This window comes from Carica papaya, chromosome 5 (genome assembly GCF_054855325.1).
Source record: "Carica papaya isolate Zhongbai chromosome 5, ASM5485532v1, whole genome shotgun sequence".
Taxonomy (NCBI): Eukaryota; Viridiplantae; Streptophyta; class Magnoliopsida; order Brassicales; family Caricaceae; genus Carica; species Carica papaya.
The window spans coordinates 20,893,126-20,919,823 of record NC_142313.1 but is presented as its reverse complement, the minus strand read 5'-3'; the positions used below and the strand labels follow the sequence as shown (position 1 = coordinate 20,919,823).

At 45.1% G+C, this 26,698-nt stretch overlaps 1 non-coding gene and 31 pseudogenes across 1 annotated transcript; all 32 read left to right on the top strand.

Annotated features, from left to right (window-relative positions):
• Window positions 1-1,518: 1,518 nt before the first annotated feature.
• LOC148255420 (5S ribosomal RNA) lies at window positions 1,519-1,637 on the top strand (annotated as a pseudogene).
• A 531-nt stretch (window positions 1,638-2,168) lies between these two features.
• Window positions 2,169-2,287, top strand: LOC148255419 (5S ribosomal RNA; annotated as a pseudogene).
• Window positions 2,288-2,493: 206 nt separating this feature from the next.
• Window positions 2,494-2,612, top strand: LOC148255418 (5S ribosomal RNA; annotated as a pseudogene).
• A 531-nt stretch (window positions 2,613-3,143) lies between these two features.
• Window positions 3,144-3,262, top strand: LOC148255417 (5S ribosomal RNA; annotated as a pseudogene).
• Window positions 3,263-4,118: 856 nt separating this feature from the next.
• Window positions 4,119-4,237, top strand: LOC148255416 (5S ribosomal RNA; annotated as a pseudogene).
• An 848-nt stretch (window positions 4,238-5,085) lies between these two features.
• On the top strand, window positions 5,086-5,204 carry LOC148255415 (5S ribosomal RNA; annotated as a pseudogene).
• A 205-nt stretch (window positions 5,205-5,409) lies between these two features.
• On the top strand, window positions 5,410-5,528 carry LOC148255414 (5S ribosomal RNA; annotated as a pseudogene).
• A 208-nt stretch (window positions 5,529-5,736) lies between these two features.
• On the top strand, window positions 5,737-5,855 carry LOC148255413 (5S ribosomal RNA; annotated as a pseudogene).
• Window positions 5,856-6,383: 528 nt separating this feature from the next.
• LOC148255412 (5S ribosomal RNA) lies at window positions 6,384-6,502 on the top strand (annotated as a pseudogene).
• A 206-nt stretch (window positions 6,503-6,708) lies between these two features.
• Window positions 6,709-6,827, top strand: LOC148255411 (5S ribosomal RNA; annotated as a pseudogene).
• A 206-nt stretch (window positions 6,828-7,033) lies between these two features.
• LOC148255410 (5S ribosomal RNA) lies at window positions 7,034-7,152 on the top strand (annotated as a pseudogene).
• A 526-nt stretch (window positions 7,153-7,678) lies between these two features.
• Window positions 7,679-7,797, top strand: LOC148255409 (5S ribosomal RNA; annotated as a pseudogene).
• An 856-nt stretch (window positions 7,798-8,653) lies between these two features.
• On the top strand, window positions 8,654-8,772 carry LOC148255408 (5S ribosomal RNA; annotated as a pseudogene).
• Window positions 8,773-9,303: 531 nt separating this feature from the next.
• LOC148255407 (5S ribosomal RNA) lies at window positions 9,304-9,422 on the top strand (annotated as a pseudogene).
• Window positions 9,423-9,628: 206 nt separating this feature from the next.
• Window positions 9,629-9,747, top strand: LOC148255406 (5S ribosomal RNA; annotated as a pseudogene).
• A 204-nt stretch (window positions 9,748-9,951) lies between these two features.
• Window positions 9,952-10,070, top strand: LOC148255405 (5S ribosomal RNA; annotated as a pseudogene).
• A 206-nt stretch (window positions 10,071-10,276) lies between these two features.
• LOC148255404 (5S ribosomal RNA) lies at window positions 10,277-10,395 on the top strand (annotated as a pseudogene).
• A 3,057-nt stretch (window positions 10,396-13,452) lies between these two features.
• On the top strand, window positions 13,453-13,571 carry LOC148255403 (5S ribosomal RNA). Its single transcript, XR_015819645.1, has one exon. It is a non-coding gene; the product is annotated as a 5S ribosomal RNA (ribosomal RNA).
• A 1,209-nt stretch (window positions 13,572-14,780) lies between these two features.
• Window positions 14,781-14,899, top strand: LOC148255402 (5S ribosomal RNA; annotated as a pseudogene).
• A 1,897-nt stretch (window positions 14,900-16,796) lies between these two features.
• On the top strand, window positions 16,797-16,915 carry LOC148255401 (5S ribosomal RNA; annotated as a pseudogene).
• A 529-nt stretch (window positions 16,916-17,444) lies between these two features.
• LOC148255400 (5S ribosomal RNA) lies at window positions 17,445-17,563 on the top strand (annotated as a pseudogene).
• A 1,235-nt stretch (window positions 17,564-18,798) lies between these two features.
• LOC148255399 (5S ribosomal RNA) lies at window positions 18,799-18,917 on the top strand (annotated as a pseudogene).
• Window positions 18,918-19,123: 206 nt separating this feature from the next.
• On the top strand, window positions 19,124-19,242 carry LOC148255398 (5S ribosomal RNA; annotated as a pseudogene).
• A 782-nt stretch (window positions 19,243-20,024) lies between these two features.
• Window positions 20,025-20,143, top strand: LOC148255397 (5S ribosomal RNA; annotated as a pseudogene).
• Window positions 20,144-22,359: 2,216 nt separating this feature from the next.
• On the top strand, window positions 22,360-22,478 carry LOC148255396 (5S ribosomal RNA; annotated as a pseudogene).
• Window positions 22,479-22,684: 206 nt separating this feature from the next.
• Window positions 22,685-22,803, top strand: LOC148255395 (5S ribosomal RNA; annotated as a pseudogene).
• Window positions 22,804-23,334: 531 nt separating this feature from the next.
• Window positions 23,335-23,453, top strand: LOC148255394 (5S ribosomal RNA; annotated as a pseudogene).
• Window positions 23,454-24,328: 875 nt separating this feature from the next.
• Window positions 24,329-24,447, top strand: LOC148255393 (5S ribosomal RNA; annotated as a pseudogene).
• A 532-nt stretch (window positions 24,448-24,979) lies between these two features.
• LOC148255392 (5S ribosomal RNA) lies at window positions 24,980-25,098 on the top strand (annotated as a pseudogene).
• A 523-nt stretch (window positions 25,099-25,621) lies between these two features.
• LOC148255391 (5S ribosomal RNA) lies at window positions 25,622-25,740 on the top strand (annotated as a pseudogene).
• A 206-nt stretch (window positions 25,741-25,946) lies between these two features.
• On the top strand, window positions 25,947-26,065 carry LOC148255390 (5S ribosomal RNA; annotated as a pseudogene).
• Window positions 26,066-26,269: 204 nt separating this feature from the next.
• Window positions 26,270-26,388, top strand: LOC148255389 (5S ribosomal RNA; annotated as a pseudogene).
• The last annotated feature ends 310 nt before the right edge of the window (window positions 26,389-26,698 follow it).

Below are 26,698 nucleotides of genomic sequence, written 5' to 3'. Positions count from 1 at the left end.
CTGGTGCCTCAGGAAGCTTAGCAGCAGACTGCGATTGAATCTCTTCACGCAGTTTAGCCATTTCTGACTCCAAACTAGCTTAAGGATCGGTTTGATACGTTCATTCAGGGGATGCGAAAGCGAATTCCCCCGATCAAGTGGATGAGGAAGAAGCATAATACCTACTTGTTACAGTCTGTCAATAGTCAACAGCCCCTCGCTTAGAATGTGACCACATTCAAATAAAATCAATCGTATGCGCTAACGTAGGCCTTTCCAATAGGACGCGCATCTCTTTCTTGCTCGTAACTAAACTCACTCCTAACAAGCAGAGTTCCACCACTCTATCAATGACTCGAGAATGTTGAAGCCAAGCACGCACGCAAGAAGCTTCCCGAGCTGCTGCCTTTACCTTCTTCCTTGGGAGGGGTCTGACGTGCATTAGAATGCGAGTTCGGATGCTTGTATAGGTTCTTTCCCTTAAATTGGATTTCGTGAGATTAGATGGGCTGGGCTATGGCTTCGGTCTGGATGGATGCGAGTGCATGAAAGGCACCAGAGCATTTTTCTTAATATTTTTCTAGCATTCAATTGAAGCCCATCACATGATGAGAGTGTCATTGCGAGCATCAAAAATAGTATAAGAACTAAAAACGAGAGGCGGTGGGCGATCAGTTCATATGGGCATAAGTCGAGATGGGTCATTTGACGTTACGTGCGACTGGAACTATGGTCTGCTGGTTTATTCGCAAATGTGAGTCATGGTGTCGGGGCATTTTATTTGATATTAGAACGAGAAGGAGAGGTGCAGTGTGCACGCACAAGGAAACAAATGACGGGAGGGGGGAGGGAAGGAGAAGGAGTGTATCTATTTGCAGTGCAGAATGAAACAGGTGCCATTATACCATCACTAATTCATCGAATGCCATCCGAACTCCACAGTTAAATGTGCTTGGGTGAGTGTAGTACTAGGAGTGGTGACCTCCCGGGAAGTACTCATGTTGCACTTATTTTTTTCAAATGGGGCATTCGACGTTATGCGCGACTAGAACTATGGTCCGCTAGTTTATTCGTAAATGTGAGTCATGGCACTGATACATTTTACTTGATATTAGAACGAGAAGGAGAGGTGCAGTGTTCAAGCACAAAGAAAAATATGACGGGAGGGGGGAGGGAAAGAGAAGGAGTGTATGTATTTGCAGCGCGGAATGAAACAAGTGCATTTGTACCATCATTAATGAACCAAATCCCATCACAACTCTGCAGTTAAATGTGCTTGGGCGAGTGTAGTACTAGAATTTATGACCTCCTAGGAAGTCCTTATGTTGTACTTATTTTTTTCAAATGGAGCGTTCGACGTTATGCAGGATGGGAACTATGGTCAGCTAGTTTATTCGCAAATGTGAGTCACGGCGCCTGGGCAATTTACTTGATATTAGAATGAGAAGGAGAGGTACAGTGTACACACACAAGGAAACAAATGACGGGAGGGGGGAGGGAAGGAGAATGAGTGTATTTATTTACAGCACGAAATGAAACAGGTGTGATCATACCATCACTAATGCACCTGATCCCATCATAACTCCGCAGTTAAGTGTGCTTGGGCGAGGGTAGTACTAGGATGGGTGAACTCTTGGGAAGTCCTTGTGTTGCACATATTTTTTGCAGATGGGTCATTCGACGTTACGCACAACTAGAACTATGGTCCGCTGGTTTATTCACATATGCGAGTCACGGCACTAGGGCATTTTACTTGATATTAGAACGATAAGTAGAGGTACAGTGTGCACGAACAAGGAAACATATGACGGGAGGGGGGAGGGAAGGAGAAGGAGTGTATGTATTTGCAGCGTGGAATAAAACAGCTGCGATCATACCAGCACTAATGCACTGGACCCCATCAGAACTATGCATTTAAGTGTGCTTGAGCGAGAGTTGTACTAAGATGGGTTACTTCCTAGGAAGTACTCGTGTTGCACCCATTTTCTTGCAGATGGGTCCTTCAACGTTACGCGTTACTAGAACTATAGTCCACAGGTTTATTCGCAAATGTGAGTAACGGTCTCGGGACATTTTACTTGATATTAAAACGAGAAAGAGAGGTGCAGTGTGCACGTACAAGGAAACAAATTACGGGAAGGGGGGAGGGAAGGAGAAGGAGTGCATGTATTTGCAATGCATAAGCAAATAGGTACGATCATACCAGCACTAATGCACTGAATCCCATCAGAACTCCACAGTTAAGTGTTCTTGGGCGAGAGTCATACTAAGATGGGTGACTTCTTGGGAAGCCCTCGTGTTGTACCCATTTTTTTGCAGATGGGTCGTTCGACGTTACGCACGACTAGAACTATGGTCCGCTACTTTATTCGCAAATGTGAGCGACGACACTAGGGAATTTTAATTGATATTAGAACTAGAAGGAGGGGTGCACTGTGCACGTACAAGGAAACAAATGACGGGAGGGAGGAGGGAAGCCGAAGGAGTGTATGTATTTGCAGCACAGAATAAAACAGGTGCGATCATACCAGCATTAATGCACCGGATCCCTTCTGAACTCTGCAGTTAAGTGTGCTTGGGTGAGAGTTCTACTAGGATAAGTGACCTCCTGGGAAGTACTCGTGTTGTACCCATTTTTTTACAGATGTGTCTTTTGATGTTACGCGCGACTCGAACTATGATCTGCTGGTTTATTCGCAAATGTGAGTCACGGCGCCGATGCATTTTACTTGATATTAAAACGAGAATGAGAGGTGCAATGTGCACACTAAAGGAAACAAATGACGGGAGGGGGGAGGGAATGAGAAGGAGTGTATTTATTTGCAGCGCGGAATGAAACAGGTGTGATCATACCAGCACAAATGCACCGAATCCCATCAGAAGTCCGTATTTAAGTTTTCTTGGGCGAGACTAGTGCTAAAACGAGTGACCTCCTCGGAAGTACTCGTGTTGCACCCATTTTTTTACAGATGAGTCGCTCGACATTACGCGCGACCGGAACCATAGTCCGCTGGTTTATTTGCAAATGTGAGTCACGACACCGGGGCATTTTACTTGATATTAGAAGAAGAATGAGAGGTGCAGTTTGCACGCACAAGGAAACAAATGACGGGAAGGGGGAGGGAAGGAGAAGGAGTGTATGTATTCGTAGCGCGGAATGAAAGATGTGCGATCATAGCAGCACTAATGCATCAGATCCCATCAGAACTCCGTAGTTAAGTATGCTTGGGCGAGAGTATTACTAGGATGGGTGACCTCTTGGGAAGTCCTCGTGTTGAAACTAATTTTTTGAAGATGGGTTGTTCGACGTTACAGACGACTGAAAATATGGTATGTTGTTTTATTCGCAAATGCGAGTCACGGCGCCGGGGCATTTTACTTGATATTAGAACGAGAAGGAAAGATGAAGTGTGAATGCACAAGAAAACAAATGATGGGACGGGGGAGGCAAGGTGAATGAGTGTATGTATTCACATCGCAGAATGAAACATGTGCCATTATACCATCACTAATTCACCGAATCCCATCAGAACTCCGCAGTTAAGTATGCTTGGGCTAGAGTAGTACTAGATGTGGTGACCTCTTGGGAAGTCCTCGTGTTGCAACTATTTTTTATCAGATGGGTCATTCGATATTACGCGCGACTAGAACTATGGTCCACTGGTTTATTCGCAAATGTGAGTCACGACGCCGGGACATTTTACTTGATATTAGAACGAGAAGGAGAGGTGCAGTGTGCACGCACAAGGAAACAAATGACGATGGGGGGGAGGGAAGGAGCAGGAGTGTATGTATTTGCAGCGCGGAATGAAACAAGTGCCATTATATCATCACTAATTCACCAGATCCCATCAGAACTCCGCAGTTCAATGTGCTTGGGTGAAAGTAGTACTAAGATGGGTTAGCTCCTTAGAAGTACTCGTGTTGTACCCATTTTTTTGCATATGGTTCGTTCGACGTTACGTGCGACTGGAATTATGGTCCGCTGGTTTATTCGCAAATGTGAGTCACGGCGCCGGGTCATTTTACTTGATATTAGAAGGAGAATGAGAGGTGCGATGTGTATGCACAAGGAAACAAATGATGGGAGGGGGGAGGGAAGGAGAAGGAGTGTGTGTATTTACTGTGCGTAATGAAAGATTTGCGATCATAGCAGCACCAATGCACCGGATCCCATCAGAGCTCCGCAGTTAAGTATGTTTGGGCGAGAGTAGGGCTAGGATGGGTGACCTCCTCGGAAGTCCTCGTGTTGCAACTATTTTTTTGCAGATGGGTCATTCGACGTTACGCGCGACTAGAACTATGGTCCACTAGTTTTTTCGCAAATGTAAGTCACAGCGCCGGGGCATTTTACATGATATTAGAATGAGATGGAAAGGTGTAGTGTGCACACATAAGGAAACAAATGATGGGAGGGGGGAGGGAAGGAGAAGGAGTGCATGTATTTACAGCACGGAATAAAACAGGTTCCATTATACAATCACTAATTCATCGGATCCCATCAGAACTCCGCAGTTAAATGTGCTTGGACGAGTGTAGTTCTAGAAGTGGTGACCTCCTGGGAAGTCCTCGTGTTGCACCTATTTTTTTCAGAATGGGCGTTCGATGTTACGCGCGACTTGAACTATGGTCCGCTGGTTTATTCGCAAATGTGAGTCATAGCACCGAGGAATTTTGCTTGATATTATAAGGAGAAGGAGAGGTGCAGTGCGCACGCACAAGGAAATAAATAACGGGAGAGTGGAGGGAAGGAGGAGTGCATATATTTACAACACGAAATGAAACAAGTGGGATCTTATCAGACCTAATGCACCGGATCCCATCAGAACTCGCAGTTAAGTTTGCTTGGACGAGAGTAGTACTTTGATGGGTGACCTCCTGGGAAGTCCTCGTGTTGCACCAATTCTTTTGCAGATGGGTCATTCGACGTTCCGCATTACTAGAACTATTGTTCGCTGGTTTATTCGCAAATGTGAGTCACAGCGGCAAAGCATTTTACTTGATATTAGAAGGAGAATGAGAGGTGCAGTGTGCACGCACAAGGAATAAAATGACGGGAGGGCGGAGGGAAGGAGGAGTGTCTGCATTCGCAACGCGAAATAAAACATGTGCAATCATACCAGCACTAATGCACCGGATCCCATCAGAACTCCACAGTTAAGTGTGCATGGGAGAGAGTAGTACTTGGATTGGTGACCTCATTGGAAGTTCTCGTGTTGCACCAATTTTTTTCAGATGGTTTGTTTGACGTTACACGCGACTAGAACTATGATCTGCTAATTTATACGCAAATGTTAGTCACGGCACTGGGGCATTTTAATATATATTAGAACGAGAAGAAGAGATGCAGTGTGCATGCACATGGAAACAAATGACGGGAGAGAAGAGGGAAGGAGAAGGAGTTTATGTATTTGCAGCAAAGAATGAAACAGGTCCGATCATACCAGCACTAATTCACTGGATCCCATCAGAACTCCGTAGTTAAGTATGCTTGGGCAAGAGTAGTACTAGGATCAGTGACCTCCTGGGAAGTCCTCGTGTTGCACCAATTTTTTTGTAGATGGGTCGTTTGAAATTACGCGCGACTGGAACTATGGTCCACTGGTTTATTCAAAAATGTGAGTCATGGCATCGAGGCATTTTACTTGATATTAGAAAGAGAAGGAGAGGTGCAGTGTGCATGTACAAGGAAACAAATGACAATGGGGGGGGGAGGGAAGGAGTAGGAGTGTATGTATTTGTAGCGCGAAATAAAACATGTGCGATCATAACAGCACTAATGAACCGGATTCCATCAGAACTCCGCAGTTAAGTGTGCTTGGGCGAGAGTAGTACTCGGATTGGTGACCTCATGGGAAGTTCTCGCGTTGCACCAATTTTTATTTAAATGGTTCGTTCGACATTGCACGTGACTGAAACTATGGTACGCTAGTTTATACGCAAATCTTAGTCACGGCGCCGGGGCATTTTAATATATATTAGAACGAGAAAAAGAGATGCAGTGTGCACGCACAAGGAAACAAATGACGAGAGAGAAGAAGGAATGAGAAGGAGTGTATATATTTGCAGCACAGAATGAAACAAATGGGATCTTAGTAGCACTAATGCACCGGATCCCATCAGAACTCCGTAGTTAACTATGCTTGGGCAAGAGTAGTACTAGGATCAGTGACCTCCTGGGAAGTCATCGTGTTGCACCAATTTTTTTGCAGAAGGGTCGTTCGACGTTACGCGCGACTAGAACTATGGTCCGTTGGTTTATTCCCAAATGTGAGTCACGACACCAAGGCATTTTACTTGATATTAGAACGAGAAGGAGAGGTGCAGTGTGCACACACAAGGAAACAAATGACAGGGGGGGAGGAAGGAGCATGAGTGTATATATTTGTAGTGCGGAATGAAACAGGTGCGATCATACAAGCTTTAATGCACCGGATCCCATCAGAACTCCGCAGTTAAGTGTGTTTGGGTGAGAGTAGTACTAGGATGGGTGACCTCGTGGGAAGTTCTCGTGTTGCACTAATTTTTTTGCAGATGGGTCGTTCGACGTTACGTGCGACAGAAACTATGGTTCGCTAGTTTATTCACAAATATGAGTCATAGTGCCGAGACAATTTACTTGATATTAGAACGAGAAGAAAAGGTGCAGTGTGCACGCACAAGAAAACAAATGACGGGTGGATGGAGGGAAGGAGAAGGTGTATATGTATTTGCAGCGCGGAATGAAACAGATGCGATCATACCAGCACTAATGCACCGGATCCCATTAGAACTCTGCAGTTATTTGTGCTTGGGTGAGAGTAGTAGTAGGATGGGTGACCTCTTGGGAATTACTCGTGTTGCAGAAATTTTTTTACAGATAGGTCGTTCTACGTTACGTGCGACTGGAACTATAGTCCGCTGGTTTATTCACAAATGTGAGTCACGACGCCGGGACATTTTACTTGATATTAGAACGAGAAGGAGAGGTGCAGTGTGTACGCACAAGGAAACAAATGACAGGAGGGGGGAGGGAAGGAGAAGGAGTGTATGTATTTGCTGTACGAAATGAAAAAGGTGCGATCATACCAGCACTAATGTACCGGATCCCATCACAACTACGCATTAAAGTGTGCTTGGGCAAGAGTAGTACTAGGATGGGTGACCTCCTCGGAAATACTCGTGTTGCACCCATTTTTTTGCAGATGGGTCGCTTAAAGTTACGCGTAATTGGAACTATGGTCCGCTGGCTTATTCGCAAATGAGAGTCACGGCACCGGGGCATTTTACTTGATATTAGAAGGAGAATGAGAGGTTTAGTGCGCACGCACAAGGAAACAAATGATTATAGGGGGGAGGGAAGGAGAAGGAGTCTTTGTATTTGCAGCACATAATGAAACAGGTGTCATTATACCATCACTAATTCACCGGATCCCATCAGAACTCCGCAGTTAAATGTGCTTGGGCGAATGTAATACTAGGAGTGGTGACCTCCTGGGAAGTCCTCGTGTTGTACTTATTTTTTTTATATGTGGCGTTCGACTTTACGCGCAACTGGAACTATGGTCCGCTGGTTTATTCGCAAATATGAGTGAAGGTGCCGGGGTATTTAACTTGATATTAGAAAGAGAACCAGAGGCGCAGTGTACACCCACAAGGAAACAAATAACGGGAGGGGGGAGGGAAGGAGGAGTGTATGTATTTGCAGGCAGAATAAAATAGGTCCGATCATGCGAGCATAAATTCACCGGATCCTATCAGAACACCGTAGTTAAGTGTGCTTGGGCGAGAGTAGTATTAGGATGGGTGACCTCTTGGGAAGTACTCATGTTGCACCTAATTTTTTGTAGATGGGTCGTTCGACGTTACGCGCGATTGGAACTATGGTCCGTTGGTTTATTCGCAAATGTGAGTCACGGCACCGAGACATTTTACTTGATATTAGAACGAGAAGGAGAGGTGCAGTGTGCAAGCACAAAGAAACAAATGACGGGAGGGGGAAGGGAATAAGAAGGAGTGTATATATTTGAAGTGCAGAATGAAACATATGCAATCATACCAGCACTAATGCATCGGATCCCATCAGAACTCTGCATTTAAGTTTGCTTGGGCGAGAGTAGAACTAGGATGGGTGACCTCCTTGGAAGTACTCGTGTTTCACCCATTTTTTTGCAGATGGGTTACTTGACGTTACATGTGACTTGAACTATGGTCCGCTGGTTTATTCGCAAATTTGAGTCACGGCGTCGAGCCATTTTACTTGATATTAAAAGGAGAAGAAGAGGTGCAGTGTGCACGCATAAGGAAACAAATGACGGGAGGGGAGAGGGAAGGAGAAGGAGTGTATGTATTTGCAGTGCAGAATAAAACCGGTGCCATTATACCATCACTAATTCACCGGATCCAATCAGAACTCCGCAGTTAAATGTGTTTGGGCGAGTGCAGTACTAGGAGTGGTGACCTCCTAGGAAGTCCTTGTGTTGCACCTATTTTTTTTCAGATGGGGCATTCGACATTACACGCGATTAGGACTAGGTTCCGCTGGTTTATTTGTAAATGTGAGTTAAGGCGCCGGGGTATTTTACTTGATATTAGAACGAGAAGCAGAGGTGTTGTGTGCACGCAAAAGGAAACAAATGACGGGAGGGGGGAGGGAATGAGAAGGAGTGTATCTAGTTGCAGTGCGGAATGAAACAGCTACGATTATACCAGCACTAATGCACCGGATCCCATCAGAACTCTGCAGTTAACTGTGCTTGGGCGAGAGTAGTCCTAGGATGGCTGACCTCTTGGAAAGTCCTCGTGTTGAATCCATTTTTTTACAAATGGGTCGTTCGATGTTATGCGCGACTAGAACTTTGGTCCGCTGGTTTATTTGCAAATCTGAGTCACGGCACCGGGCCATTTTACTTGATATTAGAACGATAAGAAGAGGTGCAATATGCACGAACAAGGAAACAAATGACGGGAGGGGGAGGGAAGGAGAAGGAATGTATGTATTTGCAGCGCGAATTTAAACAGGTGCTATCATACCAGCACTAATGTATTAGATCCTATCAGAACTCCGTAGTTAAGTGTGCTTGGGCGAGAGTAGTACTATGATGGGTGACCTCTTGGGAAGTACTTGTGTTGAATAAATTTTTTTTGTAGATGGGTCGTTCGAAGTTACACGGAGCTGGAACTATGTTCTGCTAGTTTATTCGCAAATGTGAGTCACGGCACCGATGCATTTTACTTGATATTAGAACGAGAAGGAGAGGTGCAGTGTGCACGCACAAGGAAAAAAATGAAGGGTGGGGGGAGGGAATGAGAAGGAGTGTATGTATTTCCAGCACAAAATGAAATATGTGCGATTAAACTAGCACTTATGCACCAGATCCCATCAGAACTCCGCTGTTAAGTGTGCTTGGGTGAGAGTAGTACTAGGGTGGATGACCTCCTAGGGAGTCCTCGTGTTGCACCTATTTTTTTACAGATGGGTCGTTCGACGTTACGCGCGACTAGAACTATGGTCCTCTGGTTTATTCGCAAATATGAGTCATGGCGCCGGAGCATTTTACTTGATATTAGAACTAGAAGGGGAGGTACAGTATGCACGCAATAGGAAATATATGACGGGAGGGGGGAGGAAAGGAGAAGGTGTGTATGTATTTGCTGCGCAGAATGAAATAGGTGCGATCATACCAGCACTAATGCTCCGGATCCCATCAAAACGCCGCAATTATGTGTGCTTGGGCGAGAGTAGTACTAAGATGGGTGACCTCTTGGGAAGTACTCGTGTTGCACCCATTTTTTTGTTAGATGGGTCGTTCGACGTTACGCGCGACTGGAATTATGGTCCGCTGGTTTATACGCAAATGTGAGTCATGGCGTCGAGGTATTTTACTTGATATTAGAATGATAATAAGATGTGCAGTGTGCACGCACAAGGAAAATAATGATATAAAGGAGGAGAGAAGGAGGAGTGTATGTATTTGCAGTGCAGAATCAAACAGGTGCGATCATACCAGCACTAATGCACTGGATCTCATCAGAACTCCGCAACTAAGTGTGCTCGGGCGAGAGTAGTACTAGGATGGGTGACCTCCTGGGAAGTACTCGTGTTGCACCCATTTTTTTGCAGATAGGTCATTCGACGTTATGCACGACTGGAACTATGATCCGCTGGTTTATTCGCAAATGTGAGTCACGGCGCCAGGGCATTTTACTTGATATTGGAATGAGAAGAAGAGGTGCAGTATACACGCACAAGGAAACAAATGACGGGAGGGGGGAGGGAAGGAGATGGAGTGTATGTATTTGCAGCGCGGAATAAAATAGGTGCGATCATACCAGTACTAATGCATCAGATCTCATCAGAACTCCGAATTTAAGTGTGCTTGGGCGAGAGTAGTACTAGGATGGGTGACCTCCTAGGAAGTTCTCTTGTTGCACCCGTCTTTTTGCAGACGGGGCATCAAATGTTACGTGAGATTGGAGCCACTGTCCACTGGCATGAGTAGCGACGCTGAAGTATTTTGCTTAATATTTTACGTGCACTTATTTGTAGTACACCATGTGATAAGAGTCTCATTACGAGAATCTTACATAGTAGAACAATGAAAAAAGAGGCGCAGCAGGCCTCCGTTCTTGTTGGCTTGAGTCGAAGCGATATGGCATTTTGCTTTATATTATAACTAGAAGCAGAGATGCGGTATGCCCGCACAACAAAATAAATGATGGGTGAGGGGAGGGAAGGAGAAGGGCTATATTTATTTGCAGTGGGGAATGGGACAGTTGCTATCATACAAACACTAATGCACAGGATCCCATCAGAACTCTTTAGTCAAACGTTCTTGGGCGAGATTAGTTTTAGGATGGGTGACCTCCTGAAAAGTCCTCGTGTTGAACCCGTTTTTTTTTTAGACGGGGTGTTAAACATTAAGTGCGATCGGAGCCACAGTCTGCCGGTGTGAGTCGCGGGGCCTAAAAATTTTGCTTAATATTTTTCGTGCATTCATTTATAGTCCACCACGTGATAAGAGTATCATTACGAGTATCTTACATAGTATAACAATGAAAAATGAGGTACTGCGGGCGATCCATTCATCTGAGCATGAGTCGAGGTACCGGGGTAATTCGCTTGATATTAGAACTAGAAACAGAGGTGTAGTGTGTGTGCACAACGAAACAAATGACGGGAGAGGGGAGGGAAGGAGAATGGGTATATGTACTTGCAGCGTGGAATTGAAAGGGTGCAATCAAACCTGCACTAATGCACTAGATCCCATCAAATTTCGTAGTTAAGTGTGTTTGGGCAGAAGTAGTACTAGGATGGGTGACTTCCTGGAAAGTTCTCATGTTTCACTCGTTTTTTTTGCTGACGGGACGTTAAACATTATGCGCGATCAAAGCCATTGTCCCTCGGAGTGAGTCGCAGCGCCAAGACATTTTTCTTAATATTTTTCGTGCATTCATTTATAGTTTGCCATGTGATAAGAGTGTTATTACGAGCATCTTACATAGTAGAATAATGAAAAACAAGGTGCAGGGGGCATTCTGTTAATCTGGGCGTGAGTCGAGGCGCTAGAGCATTTTGCTCTATATTAGAACTATAAGCAGAGGTACAGTGTTCGCGCATAGCGAAACAAATAACAGGGGGGGAGGGAGGGAGAAGGGGTATATGTATTTGTAGCGCAAAATAGAAGAGGTGCGATCATACTAGCACTAATACATCGGATTCCATCGAACTCCCTAGTTGAGCGTGTTTTGGCGAGAGTAGTACTAGGATGGGTGATCTTTTAGGAAGTCCTCGTGTTGTGCCCATCTTTTTACGGATGGAGTGTTAAATGTTATGCGCAATAGGAGTCATAGTTCGCTGGCATGAGTCGTGGTGCAAGAATATTTTGCTTAATATTTTGTGCATTCATTTATAGTCCACCACATGGTAAAAGTGGCATTATGAGCATCTTACATAGTAGAACAATGAAAAATGAGGTACGACAGGTGGTCCGTTTATCTAGGCATGAGTTGAGGTGCCCAGACATGTCGCTTGAAATTAGAACTAGAAATAGAGGTGTAGTGTGCATGCACAGCAAAACAAATGACGGGAGGGGGTGGGGAAGGAGAAGGGGTATATGTATTTGCGGCACGAAATGGAAGGGGTGCGATCATACCAACACTAATGCATCGGATCCTATCGAACTCCGCAATTAAGAGTGCTTTGGTGAAAGCAGTATTAGGATGGGTGACCTCCTGCGAAGTCTCGTATTCCACCCGTCTTTTTATGGACGAGGCATTAAATGTTACGTGTGACCGGAGCAACAGTCTGCTATTATGAGTCGCGGCATTTGGAAATTTTATTTAATATTTTTCATGCATTCATTTATAGTCCATCACGAGATAAGAATGTCATTATGATTATCTTACATAGTAGAACAATGAAAATAGAGTTGTGGCGGCTGGTCTGTTCATCTGGGCATAAGTCGAGATGCCTTGGCATTTCGCTTGATATTAGAACTTGAAACAGAGGTGCGGTGTGCGCGCAAAACAAAATAAATGATGAAAGGGGAAAGGAAAGGAGAAATGGTATACGTATTTGCAGCGCGGAATAGACGGGGTGCGATCATACTAGCACTAATGCATCGGATCCCATCGAACTTCATTGTTAATCGTGCTTGCGCGAGAGTAGTACTAGGATGGGTGATCTCCTAGGAAGTTCTCATGTTGCACCCTTCTTTTTGCAGATGGGGCATTAAATGTTACGCGGGACTAGAGCGAATGTCGCCGGTTAATTCGCAAACGTGAGTCAAGGTGCTGGAGTATTTTGCTCAATATTATTCGTGCATTCAATTATAGCCCACCACGTGATAAGATTATTATTACGAGCATCTTACATAGTAGAACAACAAAAAAGAGGTGCAGCGAGTGTTCCGTTCATATAGACATTAGAACTAGAAGTAGAGGTGCATTGCGCGCACAACGAAACAAATGACGAGAAGGGAGAGGAAAGGACAAGGGATATATGTCTTTACGGCACAAATTGAAAGGGGTGGGATCATACCAGCACTAGTTCACGGGATCCATGAGAACTCTGCAGTTAAGCATGCTTGGGCGAGAGTAGTTCTACGATGGGTGACCTCTTGGGAAGCACTCGTGTTGCACCTTTTTTTTTGCAGACGGGGCATTAAATGTTACGCGGGACTAGAGCGACGGTCCGCCTATTCATTCGCAAATGTGAGTCACAGTGCCGGGGCATTTTGCTTAATACTTTTCGTGCATTCAATTAAAGCCCATCACGTGATGAGAGTGTCATTTCGAGCATCTTAAATAATAGAACACCGAAAAGTGAGGTAGGGCGGGCGATCCCTTCATATGGGCATGAGTCGAGGTGCTAGGGCATTTTGCTCGATAATAGAACTAGAAGCAGAGGTGAGTTGCGCGCACGGCGAAACAAATGACGGGAAGGGAGATGGAAGGAGAAGTGGTATATGTCTTTGCGGCACAAATTAGAAGGGGTGCGATCATACCAGCACTAGTTCACCGGATCCCATCAGAACTCCGCAGTCAAGCGTGCTTGGGCGAGAGTAGTAGTAGGATGGGTGACCTCTTGGGAAATACTCGTGTTGCACCCTTTTTTTTGTAGACGGGGCATTAAATGTTACGTGGGACCAGAGCGACGGTCTGACAGTTCATTCACAAACGTGAGTCACGGCGCCGGGACATTTTGCTTAATATTTTGCGTGCATTCAATTAAAGCCCATCACGTGTTGAGAGTGTCATTGCAAGCATCTTACATAGTAGAACAATGAAAAAGGAGGTGCGGCAGGTGTTTCATATAGACATGAGTCGAGGTGTCGGGGCATTTCGCTCCATATTAGAACTAGAAGCAAAGGTGAGTTGCGCCCACAGCGAAATATATGATGCAATCGGAGAGGGAAGGAGAAGGGGTATATGTATTTGCAGCGCAAACCAAAACGATTGCAATCATACCAGCACTAGTTCACCAGATCCCATCAGAACTCCGCAGTCAAGCGTTCTTGGGCGAGAGTAGTACTAGGATGCGTGACCTTCTGGGAAGTGCCCGTGTTGACCCTTCTTTCTACAGATGGGGCGTTAAATGTTACGCGGGACCAGAGCGACGGTCTGCCGGGATATTTTGCTTAAAATTTTTTGCACATTCAATTGAAACCAATCACGTGATAAGAGTGTCATTGCAAGAACCTTACATAATATAACAACAAAAAACGAGGTGTGGTGGGCGATCCGTTCATATGGGCATGAGTCGAGTTGAGGTGCGCGCACAGCGAATCAAATGAGGGGATGGGAGAGGGAATGAGAAGGGGCATATGTATTTGCGGCGCAAATAAGAAAGCGTGCGATCATTCAAGCACTAGTTCACTAGATCCCATCAGAACTTTGCAGTTATGCATACTTGGGCGAGAGTAGTACTAGGATGGGTTACCTCCTGGGAAGCTCTCAGCTCTCGTGTTGCATCCTTCTTTTTTTAAACTGGACGTTAAACGTTACGCGGGACCGGAGCGACGGTCCACTGGTTCATTCGCAAACATGAGTAACGACGCCGGGGCATTTTGTTTAATATTTTTTGCGCATTCAATTAAAGCCCATCACATGATAAGAGTGTCTGCGAGTATATTACATAGCAGAACAACAAAAAACGAGGTACGGCGCTATCCGTTCATATAGGCATGAGTGGAGGCACCAAGGTATTTTGTTTGATATTAGAATTAAATGCAGAGGTGAGGTGCGCGCACATCGAAACAAATGACAGGAGTGGAGAGGGAAGGAAAAGGGGTATATGTACTTGCGGTGCAAACTAGAACGGGTGCAATCGTACCAGCACAAGTTCACCGGATCCCATCTGAACTTCGTAGTTAAGCGTGCTTGGGCGAGAGTAGTACTAGGATGGGTGATCTACTGGGAAGTTCTCGTGTTGCACCTTTCTTTTTGCAGACGGGGAGTTAAACATTCAACTAGACCGGAGCGATGGTCCGCTGGTTCATTTTCAAACATGAGTCACGGCACCGGAGCATTTTTCTTAATATTTTTTCAGCATTCAATTAAAGCCCATCACATGATGAGATTGTAATTGCGAGCATCTTAAATAGTAAAACAACAAAAAATGAGAGGCGGTAGGCGATCCGTTCATATGGGCATGAGTCAAGATGGGTCGTTCGACGTTACGCCAACTGAAACTTTGGTCCGCTGGTTTATTAGCAAATGTGAGTCACGGTGCCGGGGTATTTTACTTGATATTAGAACGAGAATGAGAGTTGCAGTGTGCACGCACAAGGAAACAAATGACAAGAGGGGGGAGAGAAGGAGGAGTGTATGTATTTGCAGCGCAGAATGAAACATGTGCCATTATACCATCACTATTCACCAGATCCCATCCGAACTCCGCAGTTAAATGTGCTTGGGCGAGTGTAGTACTAGGAGTGGTGACCTCCTGGGAAGTTCTCGTGTTGCACCTATTTTTTTCAGATGGAGCGTTTGACGTTACGCGCGATTGGAACTATGGTCCGCTGGTTTATTCGCAAATGTGAGTCACGGCGCTGATGCATTCTACTTGATATTAGAATGAGAATGAGAGGTGCAGTGTGCACGCACAAGGAAACAAATACGAGAGGGAGAAGGGAAGTAAAAGGAGTGTATATATTTGCAGTTCAAAATGAAACAGGTGCGATCGTACCAGCACTGATGCAACGGACCCCTTCAGAACTCTATAGTTAAATGTGCTTGGGCGAGAGTAGTACTAGGATGGGTGACCTCCTGGGAAGTTCTCATGTATCATCCATTTTTTTACAGATGGGTCGTTCGACGTTACGCACGACTGGAACTATGGTCCGCTGGTTTATTCGCAAATGTGAGTCATGGCGCTGAGGTATTTTACTTGATATTAGAACAAGAATGAGAGGTGCAGTGTACACGCACAAGGAAACAAATGACGGGAGAGGGGAGGGAAGGAGAAGGAGCGTATGTATTTACAGTGCAGAAGGAAACAGGTGCCATAATACCATCACTAATTCACCAGATCTCATCAGAACTCCGCAGTTAAATGTGCTTGGGTGAGTGTAGCACTAGGAGTGGTGACCTCCAGGAAAGTCCTCCTGTTGCACCCTTCTTTTTGCAGACGGAGCGATGGTCCGCCAGTTCATTTGCAAACGTGAGTCACGGCACCGGAGCATTTTTTTAAATATTTTTCCGGCATTCAATTAAAGTCCATCACGTGATGAGAGTGTCATTGCGAGCATCTTAAATAGTAGAACAACAAAAAACGAGAGGCGGCGGGCGATTCGTTCATATGGGCATGAGTCGAGATGGGTCGTTCGATGTTACGCACGATTGGAACTATGGTTCTTTGGTTTATTCGCAAATGTGAGTCATAGCGCCAGGGCATTTTACTTGATATTAAAACGAGAAAGAGAGGTACAGTGTGCACACGCAAAGAAACAAATGACGGGAGGGGAGAGGGAAGGAGAAGGAGTGTATGTATTTGCAGCACAGAATGAAACAGGTTCCATTATACCATCACTAATTCACCGAATCCCATCAGAACTCCGCAGTTAAATGTGCTTGGGCGAGTGTAGTACTAGAAGTGAGGACCTCCTAGGATGTCCTCGTGTTGCAACCATTTTTTGCAGATGGGTCTTTCGACGTTATATGCAATTGGAACTATCGTCCGTTGGTTGATTTACAAATGTGAATCACGGTGCTAGGGTATTTTACTTGTTATTAGAACGAGAAGGAGAGATACAGTGTGCATGCACAAGGAATTAAATGACAGGAGGGTGGAGGGAAGGAGAAGGAGTGTATGTATTTGAAGCGCGGAATGAAACAGGTGCCATTATACCATCACTAATTCACTGGATCCCATCAGAACTCCGCAGTTAAGTGTGCTTGGGCGAGTGTAGTACTAGGAGTGGTGACCTCTTGGGAAGTCCTCGTGTTGCACCAATTTTTTTGCAGATGGGTCGTCCGACGTTACGCGCGACTAGAACTATAGTCCGCTGGTTTATTCGCAAATGTGAGTGATGGCGTCAGAGCATTTTACTTGATATTAGAACGAGAAGGAAAGGTGTAGTGTGCACGCACAAGGAAACAAATGGCGGGAGGGGGGAGGGAAGGATTAGGAGTGTATGTATTTGCAGTGCAGAATGAAAAAGGAGCGATCATACCATCATTAATGCACCGGATTCCATCAGAACTCAACATAAGTGTGCTTGGGCGAGAGTAGTACTAAGATGGGTGAACTCCTGGTAAGTTCTCGTGTTTCACCCATTTTTTTGCGGATGGGTCGTTCGACATTACGCGCGATTGAAAATATGGTCCTCTGGTTTATTCGCAAATGTGAGTCACTGCACCAGCGCATTTTACTTGATATTAGAACAAAAAGGAGAGGTGCAGTGTGCATGCATAAGGAAACAAATGACGGGAAGGGGGAGGGAAGGAGAAGGAGTGTATATATTTATAGCGCAAAATGAAACAGGTGCCATCATACCAGTATTAATGCATTGGATCTCATTAGAACTCTGCAGCTAAGTGTGCTTAGGCGAGAGTAGTACTTGGGTGGGTGACCTCTTGGGAAGTCCTCGTGTTGCAGCCGTCTTTTACTTAATATTTTTTGTGCATCCATTTATAGTCCACCACGTGATAAGAGTGTCATTACGAGCATCGTAAATAATAGAACAGGCAAAACAGAGGTGCGGCAAGTGGTCTATTTATCTGGGCTTGAGTCGAGGCAACGGGGCATTTTGCTTGATATTACAACTAGAAGTTGAGGTGCGATGTCCACACAGAATGAAAAAAATGATGGGTGGGGGGAGGGAAAGAGAATGGGTGTATGTATTTGAAGTGAGGAATAGGACGGGTGGGATCATACTAGCACTAATGCATTAAATCCCATCATAATCTGCAGTTAAGCGTGTTTGGGTGAGAGTAGTACTAGGATGAGTGACCTCCTAGGAGTCCTCGTGTTGCACCCTTTTTTTTTAGATTGGTTATTTGACGTTACACGTCATTGGAACTATGGTCTGCTTGTTTATTCGTAAATGTGAGTCATGGCACCGGGGCATTTTACTTGATATTAGAACGAGAAGTAGAGGTGCATTGTGCACTCACAGAGAAACAAATGACGGGAGGGGGGAGGGAAGGAGAAAGAGTGTATATATTTGCAGCGTGGAAATGTGAATCAAGTGCCATTATACCATCAATAATTCATCGGATCCCATCCGAACTCCGCAGTTAAATGAGCTTGGGCGAGTGTAGTTCTAGGAGTGGTGACCTCCTTGGAAGTCCTCATGTTCCACCTATTTTTTTCAAATGGGGTGTTCGACGTTACGCGTGACTGGAACTATGGTCCGCTAGTTTATTCACAAATGTGAGTCACTGCAGCGAGACATTTTACTTGATATTAGAACGAGAATGAGAGGTGCAGTGTGCACGCACAAGGAAACAAATGACGGGATGGGGGAGGGAAGGAGAAGGAGTGTATGTATTTGCAGTGCGGAACGAAACTGGTGCGATCATACAAGTAATAATGCACCGGATCCCATCAGAACTCCGCAGTTAAGTGTGTTTGGGCAAGTGTAGTTCTAGGAGTGATGACCTCCTTGGAAGTCCTCGTGTTGCACCTATTTTTTTCAATTGGGGCATTTGACATTACGTGCGACTGGAACTATGGTCCCTTGGTTTATATGCAAATGTGAGTCACTGCGCTGAGGAATTTTACTTGATATTAGAACAAGAAAGAGAAGTGAAGTGTGCACGCACAAGGAAACAAATGACGGGAGGGAGGAGGGAAAGAGAAGGAGTGTATATATTTGCATTGCGGAATGAAACAAGTGCGATCATACCAGAACTAATGCACCAGATCCCATTAGAACTCCGCAGTTAAGCTTTCTTGGGCAAGAGTACTACTAGGATGGGTGACCTCCTGGGAAGTCCTCGTGTTGCACCAATTTTTTTACAGATTAGTCATTTGACGTTACACTCGACAAGAACTATTGTCCACTGGTTTATTCACAAATGTGAGTCACGGCACCGGGGAGTTTTACTTGATATTAGAACAAGAAACAGAGGTACAGTGTGCACGCATAAGGAAACAAATGACGGAAGGGGGGAGGGAATGAGAAGGAGCATATGTATTTCCAGCGCGGAATGAAACAGGTGCGATCATGCCAGCACTATTGTACCAGATCCCATCAGAACTTTGCAGTTAAGTGTGTTTGAGCGAGAGTAGTACTAGGATGGGTGACCTCCTGGTAAGTCCTCTTGTTGCACCTATTTTTTTGCAGATTGGTTGTTTGATGTTACGCGCGATTGGAACTATGATCCGCTGGTTTATTTGTAAATGTGAATCACAGTGTCGGGGCATTTTACTTGATATTAGAACGAGAAGGAGAGATGCAGTGAGCACGCACACGGAAACCAATGACGGGAGGGGGGAGGTAAGGAGAAGGAGTGTCTGTATTTGTTGCACGGAATGAAACAGATGCGATCATACTAACACTAATGCATCGAATCCCATCAGAACTCCGAAGTTAAGTTTGCTTGGGCCAAAGTAGTACTAAGATGGGTGACCGCCTGGGAAGTGCTCGTGTTGCACCCATATTTTTACAGATGAGTCATTCGATGTTACGCGCGACTAGAACTATCGTTCGCTGGTTTATTCACAAATCTGAGTCACGATGCCGGGGTATTTTATTTAATATTAGAACGAGAAGGAGAGGTGCAGTGTGCACGCACAAGGAAACAAATGCACCAATGCACCAGATCCCATTATAAGTCCGCAATCAAGTGTGCTTGGGCGAGAGTAGTACTAGGATGGGTGACCTCTTGGGAAGTTCTAATGTTGCACCTACTTTTTTGCAGATGGATCGTTCGACATTACGCGAAACTGGAACTATGGTCCACTGGTTTATTCGCAAATATGAGTCACTGCGCCGAGACATTTTACTTGATATTAAAATGAGAAGGAGAGGTGCAGTGTACACGCATAAGGAAACAAATGATGGGAAGGGGGAGGGAAGGAGAAGGAGTGTATGTATTGCAGCGCGAAATGAGAAAAGTGCGATCATACCAACACTTATGCATCGGATCCAATAGGAACTCCGCAGTCAAGTGTGTTTGGGCGAGAGTAGTACTAAGATGGGTGACCTCCTGGGAAGTACTCATGTTGCACCCATTTTTTTTCTAATGGGTCGCTCGACGTTATGTGCGAGTGGAACTGTGGTCCGCTGGTTTATTCGCAAATGTGAGTCACAGCACCGGGGCCTTTTACTTGATATTAGAACGAGAAAGAGAGGTGCAGTGTGCACGGACAAGGAAAAAAATGACGGGAGGGGAGAGGGAAGGAGAAGAAGTGTATGTATTTACTGCGCGGAATGAAACAGGTGCGATCATAACAATACTAATGCACCGGATCTCAACAAAACTCCGTAGTTAAGCGTATTTTGGTGAGAGTAGTACTAGGATGGGTGACCTCTTGGAAAGTTTTCTTATTCCACCCGTCTTTTTTTAAACGGGGCGTTAAACGTTACGCGCGATGGGAGCCACAGTCTGCCGGCATGAGTAGCGACGTTGAAACATTTTGCTTAATGTTTTATGTGCACTTATTTGTAGTCCACCACGTGATAAGAGTCTCATTACGAGAGTCTTACATAGTAGAACAACGAAAAAGGAGGCACAGCAGGCCTCCGTTCTTCTGGGCGTGAGTCGAAGCGAGATCACATTTTGCTCTATATTAGAACTAGAAGTAGAGATGCGGTATGCCCGCACAGCGAAATAAATGATGGGAGGGGGAGGGGAGGTTAAGGGCTATATGTATTCGCCACGTGATAAGAGTGTCATTATAAGCATCTTACATAGTATAATAATGAAAAACGAGGTGCAGGTGGTAGTCCGTTCATCTGGGTGTGAGTTGAGGCACTTGAGCATTTTTTTCTATATTAGAACTATAAGCAGAGGTGCGGTGTTCGCGCATAGAGAAACAAATAACAGGGAGGGAGGGAGAGAGAAGGGGTATTTGTATTTGTAGCGCAAAATAGAAATGGTGCGATCATACTAGCACTAATGCACCGGATCCCATCGAACTCCGTAGTTGAGCGTGTTTTGGCGAGAGTAGTACTAGAATGGTGATCTTTTGGGAAGTCCTCGTATTGCCCTCGTCTTTTTACAGATGGGGTGTTAAACGTTATGCGCAATAAGAGCCATAGTCCGCCAGCATGAGTTGTGGAGCCAGAATATTTTACTTAATATTTTTTCGTGCATTCATTTATAGTCCACCACATAATAAGAGTGTCATTACGAGCATCTTACATCGTAGAACAATAAAAAATGAGGTATGACAGGCGGTCCGTTTATATAGGCGTGAGTCGAGGTGCCCGGACATTTTGCTTGATATTAGAACTAGAAATAGAGATGTAATGTGCATGCACAGCAAAACAAATGATGGGAGGGGAGAGGGAAGGAGAAGCGGTATATGTATTTGCAGAACGAAATGGAAGGGGTGCGATCATACCAACACTAATGCATCGGATCCTGTCGAACTCCACAGTTAAGCATGCTCTGGTGAAAGTAGTATTAGGATGGGTGACCTCCTGCGAAGTCCTTGTGTTCCACCCGTCTTTTTATGGACGGTGTTAAATATTACGCGTGACTGGAGTGACAGTTCGCCAGTGTGAGTCGCGGCATTGGGACATTTTGATTAATATTTTCCATGCATTTATTTATAGTCCATCACGAGATAAGAATATCATTATGATTGTCTTACATAATCAACTGGATCCCATCAAAACTCCACAGTCAAGTGTGCTTCGGCAAGAGTAGTACTAGGATGGGTGACCTCTTGGGAAGTCCTCGTGTTGTACTTATTTTGCAGATGGGTCGTTACGATGTTACGCGCGGATGGAACAATGGTTCGCTGGTTTATTCGTAAATGTGAGTCACGGCGTCGCATCATTTTACTTGATATTAGAATGAGATGGAGAGGTGTAGTGTGCACACACAAGGAAACAAATGACTAGAGGGGGGAGGGAAGGAGAAGGAGTGCATGTATTTGCAGCACAGAATGAAACAAGTGCGATCATACCAGCACTAATGCACCGGATCCCATCAGAACTCCACATTTAAATGTGTTTGGGCGAGAGTAGTACTAGGTTGGGTGACCTCCTGGAATGTCTTCGTCTTACACCCAATTTTTTGCAGATGAGTTTTTCGACGTTACGCGCGACAAGAATTATGGTCCGCTGGTTTATTCGCAAATATGAGTCACGGTGCCGAGGCATTTTACTTGATATTAGAACGAGAAGGAGAGGTGCAGTGTGCACGCACAAGGAAACAAATGATGGGAGGGGGGAGGGAAGGAGAAGGACTGTATCTATTTGCAGCACGGAATAAAACAGGTGCAATCATACCAGCACTAATGCACTGGATCCCATCAGAACTCCGCAATTAAGTGTGCTTGGGTGAGAGTTGTACCCTGATGGGTGACAATATGGGAAGTACTCGTGTTGCACCCATTGTTTTACAGATGAGTCGTTCGACGTTACGAGCGATTGGAACTATGGTCTGCTGCTTTATTTGCAAATGTGAGTCACAGTGCCAGGGCATTTTAATTGATATTAGAACAAGAAGGAGAGGTGCAGTGTGCACGCACGAGGAAACAAATGACGGAAGGGGGGAGGGAAGGAGAAGGAGTGTATGTATTTGCAGCGCGAAATGAAACTGGTGCGATCATACCAGCACTAATGCACCGGATCCCATCAGAACTCCGCTATTAAGTGTGCTTGGGCGAGAGTAGTACTAGGATTGGTGACCTCCTGGGAAGTCCTTCTGTTGCACCCATTTTTTTGCAAATGGGACGTTCGACGTTACGCGCAACTGGAACTATGGTCCGCTGGTTTATTTATAAATGTGAGTCACGACGCCGGGACATTTTACTTGATATTAAAAAGAGAAGGAGAGGTGCAGTGTGCACGCACAAAGAAACAAATGACAGGATGGAGGAGGGAAGGAGAAGTAGTGTATGTATTTGCAGTGCAGAATAAAACAGGTGCGATTGTACTAGCACTAATGCACCAGATCCCATTAGAACTCCGCAGTTAAGTGTGTTTTGGCGAGAGTAGTTTTACGATAGATGACCTCTTGAGAAGTCCTCGTGTTGCAACAATTTCTTTTCATATGGGTCGTTCGATATTATGCGCGACTAGAATTATGATCCGCTGGTTTATTCGCAAATATGAGTCACGGCGCCGGGGCTTTTTACTTGATATTAGAACGAGAAAAAGAGGTGCAGTGTGCACGCACAAGGAAACAGATGAGGGAAAGGGAGAGAGAAGGAGAAGAACTGTATGTTTTTGCAGCGCGGAATGAAATAGGTGCGATCATGCCAGCACTAATGCACTGGATCCCATTAGAACTCCGTAGTTAAATGTTCTTGGGCGAGAGTAGTACTACGATGGGTGACCTCTAGGGAAGTCCTCTTATTGCACTTGTCTTTTTCTTTATATTTTTTGTGCATTCATTTATAGTCTACCACGTGATAAGAGTGTAATTACAAGTATTGTAAATAATAAAATAAGAAAAACAGAGGTGCGGCGGGCGGTTCATGCATCTTGGCGTGAGTCGAGGCAACGGGGCATTTTTCTTGATATTACAACTAAAAGTAGATGTGCGGTGTCCACACAGCGCAAAACAAATGATGGGAGGGGGGAGGGAAAGAGAAAGGGTATATGTATTTGAAGTAAGGAATAGGACGGGTGGGATCATACTAGCACTAATGCATCGTACCCCATCATAATCTGCAATTAAGCGTGTTTGGGCAAATGTAGTTCTAGGATGGGTGACCTCATTGGAAGTCCTCGTGTTGTACCTATTTTTTTGCAGATGAGTCGTTCGACGTTACGCGCGACTGGAACTATGTTCCGCTGGTTTATTCGCAAATGTGAGTCATAGCGCTGAGGCATTTTACTTGATAGTAGAACGAGAAGGAGAGGTTCAGTGTGCACGGACAAGAAGGAGTGTATGTCCTTGCAGCGGGGAATGAAACAGGTGCGATCATACCAGAACTAATACACCGGATCCAATTAGAACTCCACAGTTAAGTGTGCTTAGGCAATAGTAGTACTAGGATGGGTGACCTCCTTCGAAGTCCACGTGTTGCACCCATTTTTTTGCAGATGGGTCGTTTAACGTTAAGCGCAACTGGAACTATAGTCCGCTGGTTTACTAATAGATGTGAGTCACGTCGTCGGGACATTTTACTTGATATTAGAACGAGAAGGAGAGGTACAGTGTGCACGCACAAGGAAACAAATGATGGGAGGGGGCGGAAAGGAGGAGTATATGTATTTACAGTGCGGAATGAAACTGGTGTGATCATACCAGCACTAATGTACCGGATCCCAACAGAACTCCGCAGTTAAGTGTTATTGGGCGAGAGTAGTACTAGGATGGGTGACCTCCTAAGAAGTCCTTGTGTTGCACCCATTTTTTGCAGATGGGTCGTTTGACTTTACGTGCGACTGGAACTATGGTCTACTGGTTTATTTGCAAATGTGAGTCACGGTGCTGAGGCATTTTACTTGATATTAGAACGAGAATGAGAGGTGCAGTGTACACGCACAAGGAAACAAATGATGGGAGGGGGGAGGGAAGGAGAGAACCAATGTATGTATTTGTAGTGAGGAATGAAACAGGTGTGATCATACCAGCATTAATGCACCAGATCCAAATAAAACTCCACAGTTAAGTGTGCTTCGGCGATAGTAGTACTCGGATGGGTGACCTCTTGGGAAGTACTCGTGTTGCACCAATTATTTTGCAGATGGGTTGTTCGACATTACACCCGACTGGAACTATGGTCCGCTGGTTTATTCGCATATTTGTGTCACGGTGTCGAAGCATTTTACTTGATATTAGAACGAGAAGAAGAGGTGCAGTGTGCACGCACAAGGAAAGAAATGAAAGGAAGGGGGAGGAGAGGAGAAGAAGCGTATGTATTTGCAGCACAGAATGAAACAGGTGCGATAATGCCAACACTAATGCACCGGATCCTATCAGAACTCCGCAGTTAAGTGTGCTTGGATGAGAGTAGTACTAGGATGGGTGGCCTCCTGAGAAGTCCTCGTTTTGCACCAATTTTTTTGTAAATGGGTCGTTCGACGTTACACGCAACTGGAACAATGGTCCGCTGGTTTATTCACAAATATGAGTCACGGCGCCAGGGCATTTTACTTGATATTAGAACGAGAATAAGAGGTGCAGTGTCACAAGGAAATAAATGATGGGAAGGGGGAGGGAAGGAAAAGGAGTGTATATATTTACAGTGGAAAATGAAACAGGTGCCATTATACCATCACTAATCCACCGGATCTCATCAAAACTCTGCAGTTAAGTGTGCTTTGGCGTGAGTAATACTAGGATGGGTGACCTCTTGGGAAGTCTTCTTGTTGCACCTATTTTTTTGCAGATGGGTTATTCGATCTTACGCGTGACTGAAACTATGGCCCACTAGTTTATTCACAAATGTGAATCACGGCACCGGGGCATTTTACTTGATATTAGAACGAGGAGAGGTGAAGTGTGCACGCACAAGGAAACAAATGACAGAAGGGGGGAGCGATGGAGGAAGAGTGTATGTATTTGCAGCGCAAAATGAAAGATGTGCGATCATACCAGCAGTAATGTACTGGATCCCATCAGAACTTCACAGTCAAGTGTGCTTGGGCGTGAGTAGTACTAGGATGGGTGACCTCTTGTGAAGTCCTCGTGTTGCAGTTATTTTTTTGCAGATGGGTCGTTCGACGTTACGCGCGGATGGAACAATGGTTCACTGGTTTATTCACAAATGTGAGTCTTAACGCTAGGGCATTTTACTTGATATTAGAACGAGATGGAGAGGTGCAGTGTGCACGCACAAGGAAACAAATGACGGGAGGGGGGAGGGAAGGCGAATGAGTGTATGTATTTACAGCGCAAAATGAAACAGGTGCCATCATACCATGACTAATTCACCGGATCCCATCAGAACTCCGCAGTTAAATGTGCTTGGGCGAGTGTAGTACTAGGAGTGGTGACCTCATGGGAAGTCCTCGTGTTGCACCTATTTTTTTCAGATGGGGAGTTCGACGTTATGCGCGACTTAAACTATGTTGTGTTGGTTTATTCTCAAATGTGAGTCAAGGCACCGGGATATTTTACTTGATATTAGAAAAAGAAGTAGAGGTCTAATGTGCACACACAAGGAAACAAATGACGGGAGGGGGAGGGAAGGAGTAGGAGTATATGTATTTGCATCGTAGAATGAAACAGGTCTGATCATACCGACACTAATTCACCGGATCCCATCAGAATTCCGCAGTTAAGTGTGCTTGAGCGAGAGTAGTATTAGGATGGGTTACCTCTTGGGAAGTACTCGTGTTGCACCCATTTTTTTACAAATGGGTTGTTCGACGTTACGCGCGACAGGAACTATGGTCCGCTGGTTTATTCGCAATTGTGAGTAATGGCACCGATCCATTTTATTTGATATTAGGACAAGAAGGAGAGGTGCAGTGTGCACGCACAAGGAAACAAATGACGGGAGGGAGGGAGAGAATGAGAAGAAGTGTATGTATTTGCAGCGCGAAATGAATCATGTGCGATCATACCAGCACTAATGCGCCAGATCCCATCAAAACTCCGCATTTAAGTTTACTTGGGCGAGAGTAGTACTAGGATGGGTGACCTCTTCAGAAGT